Source organism: Triticum aestivum, chromosome 4A (genome assembly GCF_018294505.1).
Source record: "Triticum aestivum cultivar Chinese Spring chromosome 4A, IWGSC CS RefSeq v2.1, whole genome shotgun sequence".
Taxonomy (NCBI): domain Eukaryota; kingdom Viridiplantae; phylum Streptophyta; class Magnoliopsida; order Poales; family Poaceae; genus Triticum; species Triticum aestivum.
Window position 1 is genome coordinate 598362874 of NC_057803.1, and position 12354 is coordinate 598375227.

Genomic DNA, 12354 nt, shown 5'->3' on the forward strand with positions numbered 1-12354 from the left:
CTACCCCGTCCCCGATAATATTATTTTCCCATGTATGTATGCAAATGTTACATTTTTAGAAATTTTTTATATATCTAGCTAGGAAAGGAAGAAGAAGAAAAAGAATAAGAGGAAAAAGGAAAATAAGAAGAGGAAGAAAGGAGAAGAAGAGGAGAGGAAGAAGAGGAGAAATAAATAAGAAGAAGAAAAAAGAAGAAAAAAGAGAGGAGAAGAAGAAAGGAATAGATGAGAAGAAGAGAAAATAGAATATTCTCCTCTATTTCTTTCTTCTTCTCCTCTTTTTTTCATTCTTTTTTTTTCTTCGATCTTCTCCTCTATTAATATCTTCTTCTCCTCTTCTTATTTCTTCTTCGTCTTCTTATTTTTTATCGGATATGTCGTTGTCGATATACCCCGTGTCCCGATAACTTCAACACGAGGGGTGGTGGGTTCGACCTACCCCCTCCCCGATAATATTATTTTCTCATGTATGTATGCAAAAGTTACATTTTTAGAAAAGTTTTATATATCTAGCTAGGAAAGGAAGAAGAAGAAAAAGAATGAGAGGAAAAAGGAAAATAAGAAGAGGAAGAAAGGAGAAGAAGAGGAGAGGAAGAAGAGGAGAAATAAATAAGAAGAAGAAAAAAGAAGAAAAAGAAGAGGAGAAGAAGAGAAAATAGAAAAGAAGAAAGAAGAAAAAGAAGAGGAGAAGAAGAGAAAAATAGAATATTCTATTTTCTCTTCTTCTCCTCTATTTCTTTCTTCTTCTCCTCTTTTTTTCTTTTTTTCTTCGATCTGCTCCTCTATTAATATCTTCTTCTCCTCTTCTTATTTCTTCTTTGACCTACCCCCTCCCCGATAAATTATACCACGGGAGCACCCCCCCTGCCCTCTCGCTCAAACAAAACTCTCGAGGACACCCAAACCCTAGAAAAAAACGATGTCGGTATCCTACCCCCTCCCACCGCGCCCCTACCCTTGAAGCGTTGCCGAGGCCACCCCAAACCCGGAATAAGCTAGGTCTACGTTTTCCACTAATATATCCACATGCTGTCATGTTTGTGTAATAATTGCCATGTTGTAATATTTGCAGAAACAATGGAGTTCGAACAAGACGAGGAACAAGAATAGGTGTTGGGGGACATAATCTTAGCCAGCGGTGATGTCATGTCGTATGTTAACGACAATGATGGTCTGGAAGCAGAACAGGGTGAAGAAGAAGCAGGCTACGGTGATCAAAGAATGGAGGAGGAAATACATGATTATGATGGCTCCGGTGACCTAATGTTGGTGCAAGAAGGAGCCCGTGATGACGGCTCCGGTGACCGAACATAGTCCGGCTAGGTAAATATATTAGTTAAGCCTGTGATGACTAGCTAATTGATGCATTCATTGTTTTGGTATGTACACATTAATTAACTCTCGTCTAATTCTTCTTTTTTCTAGCCCTCCGGATCAGGCACAACTTCGATAAAGAGACGAGGCCCGAAGAAAAAGTTGCGCTTGGATGAAAGGTTTGAGATCACAGAAATCGCACCCAATGGCATGCCGATTGAACCCATCCGGACAGAGGATGAATTTTCTGCTCAGTGCGGGGTTCTTGTTTGGGACAAGATCCCGATCAGCATCCAGCAATGGTATAAGCCTAAGAACAAAGAACCTGAGGTGTCTTATGTCAATGATATGCAGAAAGATGATCTTTGGACTGAGCTGAAGGAAAATTTCACCCTACCGCCAGAGGAGGATCCGGAGAAGCCAGTTAAAGAGCAATTAATCAAGTCTCATGCTCTTAAGAAGAAGGCAGAGCTATTTAGGAGGTGGAAGAATGAGCTGAAAACGTTTGTCGACAACGAAGAGACACCAGAATTCATCGGTAGATATGAGAAGATCAGAGATCACTGGCCCGCATTTGTGGCCTACAAGACATCGAAAAAGAGTAAGAAGATGTCGGCGACAAACAAGAAAAATGCTGTAAAGAAGAAGCTTCACCATCGCACGGGGTCAGGTGGCTACCTCAAAGCCCGGCCTAAGTGGGCCAAGGCTGAGAATGATCTGCTTGATAAAGGGATCGAACCAGAGACAATGAACTGGCCAGACCATTGCCGGACTTGGTTCTTCGGGGCTGGCGGAACCGTGGCCCTGTATCAGGGAAATGTGTTTGAACGGATGAGCAAATGAACATACCAGTCAAGAAGCTAAAGAAATATATCAATGCAGCGCAGCAAGGGACGTTCGTTCTAGATAGAGAGAACGACGAGCTCACAATGGCCCTCGGGAATCCTGAGCACCCTGGACGGACACGAGGCACGCCAGGCTCCATTCCGTGGAGGGCTGGTTTTCCGAACGCAGGCGGTTACAAATGCCACGGGAGGAGGAAAAAAGTGCAGCAGACCCAACTCCAGGCGTTGCACGCAAGGGTGCAAGCGATAGAGGAACGAGAAGCAAATCGCAGCAAACGAACTGCCGAAGCTACCCCGCCATCTCAGCGGAGAAGCAGCGTGGCTTCCACCGAGCTGGTTCGGCTGGAGCATGTCTTGACGGCTCCTGCCAGCTATCCTGTGGATGCTATCACGGAGTCTCAAAATTGCCACATTATGACGCAATGGATGAATTTGAAGGTCAAGGCAGCTGTTGGCTCTGTTTTTCCTACTGAACCCGGCGCAACTTTTCACTGCCGGCCGATTCCAGAAGGATATGCTAGGGTCATGGTGGATGAAATAACGGAGGGATTTGAGGACCTCCAGCTTGACCACCCTACCGGTGAAGGGGAGACTCGGCTGGGTTCTGCTCTGAAGACTCCATGCCTATGGCGGAAGGAGCTCATCAACCTTCCGAACTGGACGCCTTTGCCTCCTCCTCCTCCTCCGGCGAGTCAGGGCACTCCGCCTCCTCCTCCGGTGAGTGACGATCAGGGCACTCGGCCTCCTTCTCCGGCGCGTGGCGGCACTCTGCCTCCTTCTCCGCCTGCGCCGGCGCGCCCGAGCAGCCAGCCTCCTCCTTCTCCACCTCGTCAGCAAGGGCGGAAGAGACCCGCCGCCGCTCCGGCTGCTCCGGCGCGTTGTAGTCCTTCTCCTCCTGCTCATAAGCAAAGAAAGAAGATAGCCGCAGCCGCTTCGTTTCCTCTGCCGGTGTCTAGCAGTACAGCCAGAGGCGAGAGGCAATACAGATTCGGTCCTTCTCTGAAGACTCCAGAGAAGTTACCATACGAGAGGACCCCGGAGAAGAATGCCGAGATCGCGCGAGAAGAAGTGAGGAACTTCTTTGAAGGGGTGAAAGCAAAGAAACATCCACCTCCGGGGGAGAAGGTAGATCCGGTGAAAGCGAAGTGCACTCTGGCTGCCCTGAAAAAACTAGCAAAGTCTCCGCCGAAAGGCAACTATGAGCGCATTATTGAAAAGTCATTTGTCAAAGTGGAGTTGTCGGGAAGTACTATCAGTGATCGAAGGTTAAAAGAATGACAAGCTGGGAAAAAAATCCCCAGCTTGGCGAACAAGTGAACCAATCGTGCCCCCCGCTCAAGGTGCCTACTAATGATCCGAGGATGGTGCCCGGTTATAGCAATCTTGGAGATTACCTGCCCGACAATGTACATTATGAGTTCTTGGAGGTGGAGGAACACAGATACGAGTACGAGAAGCCTCTCGTCAAAGATGAAAGATCTCTAACGACGATGATGCGAAGATTCCTTGATTGGTACATGAAAACCTGCACAGAGTCTGGGGGAGGAATACTTTGACGCTGAGATTTAGAGAGGAGCATGACCTCGTTGGAATTGAACTGTTGAATGTTCCATTTGAGGAGTTCTTCCAGTTTTTCAATCAAAAGGCCCTCGATAAAGCAATGGTCACTTGCTACTGTCTGTAAGTAGTACTACTTTTGTCATTAAGTCTCTCTATATAGGTCAGCTCTTTCATTGCATGTATTTATAATTATCCTCACTATATTATGCAGATTGAAGATCGCCGAATTGAAGAGAAGACAAATCGATGATATGGGGTTCATTAACACAAATCTCATAGATGCAACTGAGGTTAAATATCGTGCCTACGATACCGAGGCCAACTTGCTACGATCGTTGGTAATAAATGAAAACAAAGATATAATACTCTTTCCTTACAACTTCAAGTGAGTGTTACTGTCTTGTGCATATTCGGTTTCCCTTATTAGTCTAGGTTATAGTAATGTAATTGATGAGTTATGCATGCGTGCACAGGTTCCACTATGTTCTCCTAGAGATTAAGCTTGAGCAGGGACTAGTAACCGTCTTAGACTCGAGACGAAAAGATCCCCAGGACTCTGCGGACATGACTCAAATGCTCGAGAAGTAAGTTAAATCGATCATTATCCACCATATCAACAACTTTGTTCATTTCCTGATATCAAGTAATTGTTTTCTTTGTCTAGCAGGGTTTGGAGAAAATTCACCAAAAAAGCTCCGGGACTGCCGAAGAAGCTGCAATTTAGACACCCGAAAGTAAGTACTATAGTAACATGTTCCGCACATCTCGTAGTGATTCAAGCGCTAGTTTCATCAATAACATTTGGCATGCTTGCTTATCAGTTTGATTGACCTCTATTTCTTAATTACAGGTAATGATTGTGGCAGGAACAAGGGAATGATTATTGTGGATACTACGTTTGTGAGTCCATCCGCCACACGACCTATGAACGAGGGTACTCTGACGAACAATATGAAGTGCGTAAGCAATAATATTCACAATTTTATTTTATTACCATCATTTGTGTTGAGTTTCATTTATTCATATATATATATATATATATATATATATATATATATATATATATATATATATATATGCTTGCCCCCTTCTTCAAATTAGATCTTTCGGATGCGGGATGAACTCCTAGCACCAGCTCGTATGCGAGCAATTCGATCAAGAGGAATTGGCGGCATTCTTCCTTGACCACGTGATTGCTGAAGATGAAGAATTCTATGTGGATCCTGTGTTCGTATATAATTAGGAGATTATATTGTAAGTGATAATTATTGTGTATATGTAGCCGGTAGTGTCGGATAGATGTACGAGAACTTGTTGTTCGACCAATCTCTCGGAGAAGGAGAGGTGGTCGATATCACTTCTCTCTGTATGCATATATGTTCATGACGATCTTCTGTTTCCTTCGTTTGCTTACTAGCCAGCTAGCGTGTCTAGTCCTCTCTATACGTATATAGTACGTAGCCTCGACCAAGCACGGACATAAGAGAGGACACTTCTCTCTATTAATTAGCTAGCTAACACAATATGTGAAACACCTAAATTAACCTCCCAAAAACCCCAACCCCCCTTTAAAAAAACAAAAACCTCAGCCCCTGAAATGCTGACGCGTGGATGCCTATTGGTCCCGGTTGATGCCACCAACCGGGACCAAAGGAAAAAAAACACTCAGCCCCTGAAATGCTGACGCGTGGATGCCTATTGGTTCCCGTTGGTGCCACCAACCGGGACCAAAGGCCCTCCTGCCTGGGCTTGGCGCACCGGCCACGTGGAGGCCCATTTGTCCCGGTTCCTGTTTGAACCGGGACTAAAGGGCCAGGGTATTAGTAACGACCCTTTAGTCCCGGTTCGAAAATCGGGACAAAAGGCCCTTACCAACCGGGACAGAAGACCCTTTTTCTACTAGTGCTACTACATATTGTACACGTTATGCATATATATAAATAGAATTTCTCGTAGAACCAATATATATATATATATATATAGGGTCGCGCTATTCGTCACCCTGGGTGAGAAATAGTTATTCTTCACCCCCCTCTATTTTACCATCAATGCACCATAATTTTACGTTCTGTAATTTTTGTCTTATTTCCGACGCAAAAAGGGACCGTAAGAAAATATATAATTGCCGTAAAAAATATTTTATGTTATGTAAAATTACAAACGTAAAAACATAGTCTAAAATACACATAAAGTACAAATTTTCTTGTCTTATAACCTATATTTTTATTTTCTTAAGTCAAATTTTACGTAGTGAATCAATAGGAATGTAACTATTTGAATTCGAAACGTAATATAATTATGAAATGATCGTAAGATTACCTCGGGTGAAGAATAACTTATTCTGCATCCTGGGTGATGAATAGTATATATATATATATATCATCGAATTTCTGGCATGACCATTCACATAACACATGTATATATATACAATTTGGTACAAAAATTTCCTCCTACAATTTACAGATCATTACATGGAGGCATTACAGCTTGTAATATTATTCTCCTTTGGGATGTATGACCTGATCGAGCAAAAATCCAGCTATTTCCTCTTGAATTGCTCATACGCGATCCTCGGGTAGGAGATTATCCTGCATCTCCGACTTCTTTAAAGAAGGAGATCAATATGAATGTATTGGTTGTGTGTGTATATATTAGATAATGATATAAGAATTGTGAATAGTGTTTTGGCAAACGTACCCAAGCTTGTCTATCATCTTTGATCCTTTCATACGCCATAATGTGAATGTTCTCGTAAACATAGTATGCACATAGATTAGTCCCCGGCGCCTGCCTAATGGTTTACAAGAATAGAATTCAATCTGATAATAATTAATCAAGCATGATAATAGTATTGAAACTAGAATTAAAGAGATGGTAGCTAGCTAGTACTGCTTAATTAATTAATTACCTTGGGTCGCACCAATTTCAGCTTTTGTTTTCATTGGCCTTTAACTTGTTTGATGAATCTATCTCATGCTCTGCCCACCGGCAAAGAAAATGAATAAAGTAGTTATTAATTAGTTGATATTATAAAATGAACTAAAGAGGCCGACATATAGTTCGATAATGATTGAAATTACTTGTCGACCATCCCCTCGTGATTGAGTAGTCATTAACGTCTTTAAGTAGTGAGTCCAGTACTGTAACTCATCCCTCGTCAACTTCAATGATTAGTAGGATCCAGTGAAAACTGCATGCACACACGTTGTATATGTGCATAACTCATCAACTACACGTATTAACATCTAGTAAGCAAAAACATAATTTATAGTACAAGACAGTGTCACTCACCCTAAATTGTAAGGAAGTAGTATTTCTGGTTGGGTATTTAGGTGCTTCAAGAACTATAGCAAGGATTTCTCTGTGTATGGTCGATCATATTCTTGTAACCATGTCTTTTCATTAATGGTATTTGGGTCAATGAACCCAATTCCATAGCGTTCAGCTCTTTTCATTTCATACATCTTCATTCTGCATAAAACCACGGAAAAGAATATAGTGAGGATAATTACAGGTAATGAACGAGCAATACAGTTAGCTAGAGACTTAAATTACAGGAAGAAATCACTTACAGACAATAGCAACTGACGATAGATTTGTCGACTGCGTCTTGATTGAATAACTAAAACATTTCTGGGAACTCAACCCAGAGATCTTCTTCATGGAAGTAATGCTCTGCCTCGACTCTCACCATGAGGGGCTCTCGATCGGTAGTCTTTTCTTCTCTCATGTATCATTGATGCAATTCATACATTCTCATTGATAGACGCGGGATCTCCTCATGCTTGACCAGAGGTTCGCCGATGGCATATTAAGGTTTTAGTTCCTCCTCTTTAAACGTTTCGAATTCCTCAATGCCTAGGAGTTGATCTACAGTTACATCGACCTCTTCAGCCTGCCTTCTATGATCATTGGTTATTACTGTTGGGAAACGTTGCATGAAAAAAAATCTACGCACACGCAAGATCTATCCATGGAGATGCATAGCAACGAAGGGGAGAGTGTGTCTACATACCCTCGTAGACCGTAAGCGGAAGCGTTTAACAAAGCGGTTGATGTAGTCAAACTTCTTCGCGCTCCAACCGATCAAGTGTCGAACGTACGACATCTCCGTGTTCTACACACGTTTAGCCCCGTGGCGTCCTCCGCCTTCTTGATCCAGCAAGACGGTGAGGTAGTAGATGAGTACCAGCAGCATGATGGCATGGTGACGGTGATGGTGAAGTGATCTCCGTAGGGCTTCGCCTAAGCACTACAAAAATATGACAAGGGGTGCAAATGGTGGAGGGGGGCGCCGCGCACATGGTAGGAAATTGTCTGGTGTGTGCTAGGAAATTGTCTGTTGTGTGCTAGACACCCCCTCCCACATATATATAGGTGATTGGGAGGGAGGAGCATCTAAAGGGGGTGCCCAATTAGGAGGAATCCTACTTGGGGTCTCTCCCAAGCCATGCCCTCCCCTACCTTGTATAAGTGCGGGGGAAAGGCAGCGAAGGGTGGCGCCTCCCCTTTTCCGTTCCCACTTGAGGAGTAAAAGGAAGGAGGCGCCTCCCCACCTCTTTCCTTCCCCTAGGGCATGCTATCCGAGGAAGGGCTGCACGAGGGGCTGATCTATTCCCCCTTTGGCCCATTAGGCCCATACACTTACCGGGGGTGTCCGGAACCCCTTCTGGTGACCCGATGACTACCCGATGCGCTCCGAATCTCTTTCGGTGTCCAAATACCATCGTCCTATATATCAATCTTTACCTCTAGACCATTTTGAGACTCCTCGTCATGTCCGTGATCTTATCCGGGACACCGAACAACATTCAGTTACCAAATCATATAACTCATATAACACTATATCATCAATGAACGTTAAGCACGCGGACCCTACGGGTCCGAGAACTATGTAGAAATGACCGAGACACCTCTTCGGCCAATAAGCAATAGCAGAACCTGGATGCCCATATTGGCTCCTACATATTTCTAGATGCGGCCTTTTAAAGCGTATGATCTTTTATTTTTGCCATTTTATTTTCCACTATTTTACATTTGTCCCAAATATCATAATATCATACACTGGTCCCACGCGTCAGAAATTTCAAATGTGCTCAAATTATTTTGATAAGTGGGTTGCATGAGTCATGTTTCCATTGCACACATTTTCAAATCACATACATAATTACTATTTCATATGAAACAGAAATTGTAGTTCTGAAACATACATGAAATTCAGAGAGAAAATACGTTAAATCACATACATAATTACTATTTCATTCACAAATAGATAGAAGATACATTAAATTCCCAGATAACCCTTCCCCTACTGCTGCTACTTCTGATGTACAAAAGCAGGATCATCAGGTTTTACAAAACGCCAACACTCTCCTACTCCTTGTGCTCAGCCTTCTGATGTACAGACACCTTTTAGATGAATTTGTCTGCAGAAAACATCAAAGAATCTAGTAAAAAAACTGGAATCATCAGGTTCTAACAGACTGAAAGCAACATTGAAATATATTTAGAACAGGGTAAAAACAATAAACCAACAGGAAATACAGAGTTAAAAAGCATTGGAAATACACAAGAAAATAAGGGCGTTAATGTAGCTGCAATTTACAATGTCAGAAGACCAGGAAATTAGAGATAAAGCATGGAGTATGATAAATGTGGGACTTTACATTGTAATAGAAATTGAGGATATACGGTGGAAAAATAGAGGAATTCCACTGTAAATACCTGCAGTTTATACAATGTATAAAATGGGTTATTTACAGTGTAACTCCCTAAAAAAATCTTAGGTATTCCACTGTAATACCTACAAGTTTTACAGTGACTATGCAGTAAATTACACTGTAAAACTGGGCGATATTACAGTAAAATGAAACTAAAAAAGCACACTATAGGAATGACAACAATGAAGTAGGCACAAAGACAACATTTTAGACACATCAGAGAAAATTCATTGAATAATAAGTCAGCACTCTTAAGAAACCATTTTAAACGACCAATGATCCACCACTCATGATGTAATGGGTCTACTTCCAAGTGGACGCATGATTCACTTGGTGTATTGTTGCAGAAGTGAAGAAAACAAACCCACGGTGGATGACCGACAGTTGGCACTTGGTGTGCGCACCCACCCTAGCTGAACAATCCAGCTCAATCGGGTCTACTAGAACAGAAGGAAAAACTAACACTGTAAATCTACGAAGGATCACCAACAACATCCCACACTTGGATGCACACCCAGCAAGCAGATAGACAGCAACAAATGGACATTCTATACGAGAAGAAAACATCATTGATCAAGCAGATATTACGAGGACAGATATGTGACTGCTACAGATGAGTGAATTAGCAAAAAAAAGGAAGAGCTACAGATATGCATCTGCCTGCCAAATACACAAGACTAGTGCAGCTAAAGGATGATGGGAAATTTGCATCTAATGCTACCAATTAATTTCAGTGCATGACAAGACAAAAAGCATGGCATCAACAACATCATCAGTAGCATACTACCATCGTAAATAGCAGCACAACAGCAACAGTTGGTAGTAGAAGTAGAAGAGTGAGGGCGCTATCGTGCACAGGAGCATGACCAGGAGTCGGGGAGGACGGGGCCGGAGTAGGTGAAGAGGCCATCATCCTCCTTGTGGTGCATGCCGGCCGTTGCGACGGCCTTGACTTGCTGGCCATCGCCTGATTTTGCTCCCCCACCCGCTGCTTCGCCTGCAGGAATATATACCAATAAAACGAGGTAAAATGAGAACCAACAGAGCACAATTCTGCAGGTATATACCAATAAAATGAGGTGAAATGAGAACCAACGGCACAATGTCCAAAAAAGGCCAGCAGGATGAAGCTATAGCCAGCTAGCTATGCACCATAGTGTCTGTACGGCCAGGTTAGAAGAATAACACGGCTAACATAAGGAGCGACACAACAGTTGTTGTGCTACCACAGAAAAATTGGGATTCAAACCTACTGTAACTATCACTCCATCCATTATTTAAACTACCAAAACGTCTTTATATTGAGAAACATAGGTACTGCTTGCATATATAGACTAGTAGCAGTACTATGTGTGGCAGTTTTAACAAGTCAAATAATTTTACTGTAGACAAGTTGCATATATAGACTAGTAGTAGTACTGTAATCTAACAGTGGCTAAAGCATACAAGAAACATATTGCAGTGTACTCTAGCCCAAACGAATTCCCACCCATGCCTTGTTTCAGATTAGACACTTTCTTACAACTAAATTCCAGATACAATTGGTTTAAGCTCCGTGTGTACTAATTAAGAAGGAGGCGACAAGTAGCCATTGCATGTGACGGCAGGCAGACAAGAAATGGTTAGGAAGAAGAGGAGCAGTGGAGCACTGACTGATCCATTGGAGGCCCTGGTCTTGTCCTTCTTGAAGACGACCCCGAATCCCCGATGCACTCGCCATCGACCACACTGGAGGCACTGACTGAATACAAACAAGAACATAAGACAAATAGTACATATATTAGTAAGATAAGCAGCTGTAACATAACAGGAACTGGAACGAATAGTGAGCCATATGCCTAGACCCTGAACCTTGAAGAAAGCAGTACAAAATAACTGAATACTGATCCTAGAATGCACAAGGTGGTTACTGATCCTAGTGTTAACTGACAATTTATCAATAAAGTTTCTGTACAACAGCACAAGGTGGTTAACACAAAGGGGAAACAAAGAATTAACATGGCAGCAGAGCAAACCAATACAGCTTGCAACTAATAAGCACATGATATTGCTTGGCAAATCAATTAAGCTTTGGTTAAATATTAAGCGGTGAGAATTTCTTATTTGCACGTTCATGTTGATAAGCAAGTTCTAGTGTTCTACTGAACAATGACATGTCATTCGCTACGCATCTATACGTGAGACAAAAGTTGAAGGCAGGAAGCATGATGGATGGATGTATATGCGTACCTGAATCCAGGGGAAATGCCGGAAGGAGACGGAGGGCGTGACAGCGGTGTTCATGTGCGCGCCGGAGATGTGGCCGGTGGCGTAGATCACTGCGGTGACAATGAGGCCGCCGACGAAGGAGTGGCCGAGCTGGGATTCGCGCGTCACATCGGCGTCGTAGATGGACGCCGCCCCGCACATCACGAACACCAGCAGGAATGTCGCCACCACCTCCAATATCACCTGCACACATGCAAGAACCCCTCAGACTGGATACTCGAACTTGTACCTTTGAACCCTATTAATCAACTTCAATTTGCAATTTTAACACAGTGCACGCGTCGACCAGAGGACGACCGGCGAGGTCCCCAAACGGAAGAGGAGCGACGGGAGAGGGAGGCGCCCAGGCACGTACCTTGGTGCTCTGCTGCCACTACTGTCGCGCTCGATCTGCTGCATAGCCGGGGCTGGGGGAGAAGGGGGCGGACGATCTGGTCGAAGGGGGCGGCTGATCTAGTCTGAGGGGAGGATGGAGCGGAAGGGACGGGGTCGCGGTGGTGTGCTAGGAGCCGCAGATTGCCGCCGGAAGTCACCGGGATCGGCCGCCGTAGGTGGCGGCGGCGAGGAGTAGTGGGGAGAGAGAGATGGGTTCGTGAGAGGATGGGGGTGTTGCGGGAGGTAGGGGAGACCGGAGATGGGCAATCAGG

At 43.6% G+C, this 12354-nt stretch overlaps 1 pseudogene; it reads right to left on the bottom strand.

Annotated features, from left to right (window-relative positions):
- Positions 1–12106, bottom strand: part of LOC123083992 (alcohol-forming fatty acyl-CoA reductase-like) — a 49157-nt pseudogene extending 37051 nt beyond the window's left edge.
- Positions 12107–12354: the final 248 nt, after the last annotated feature.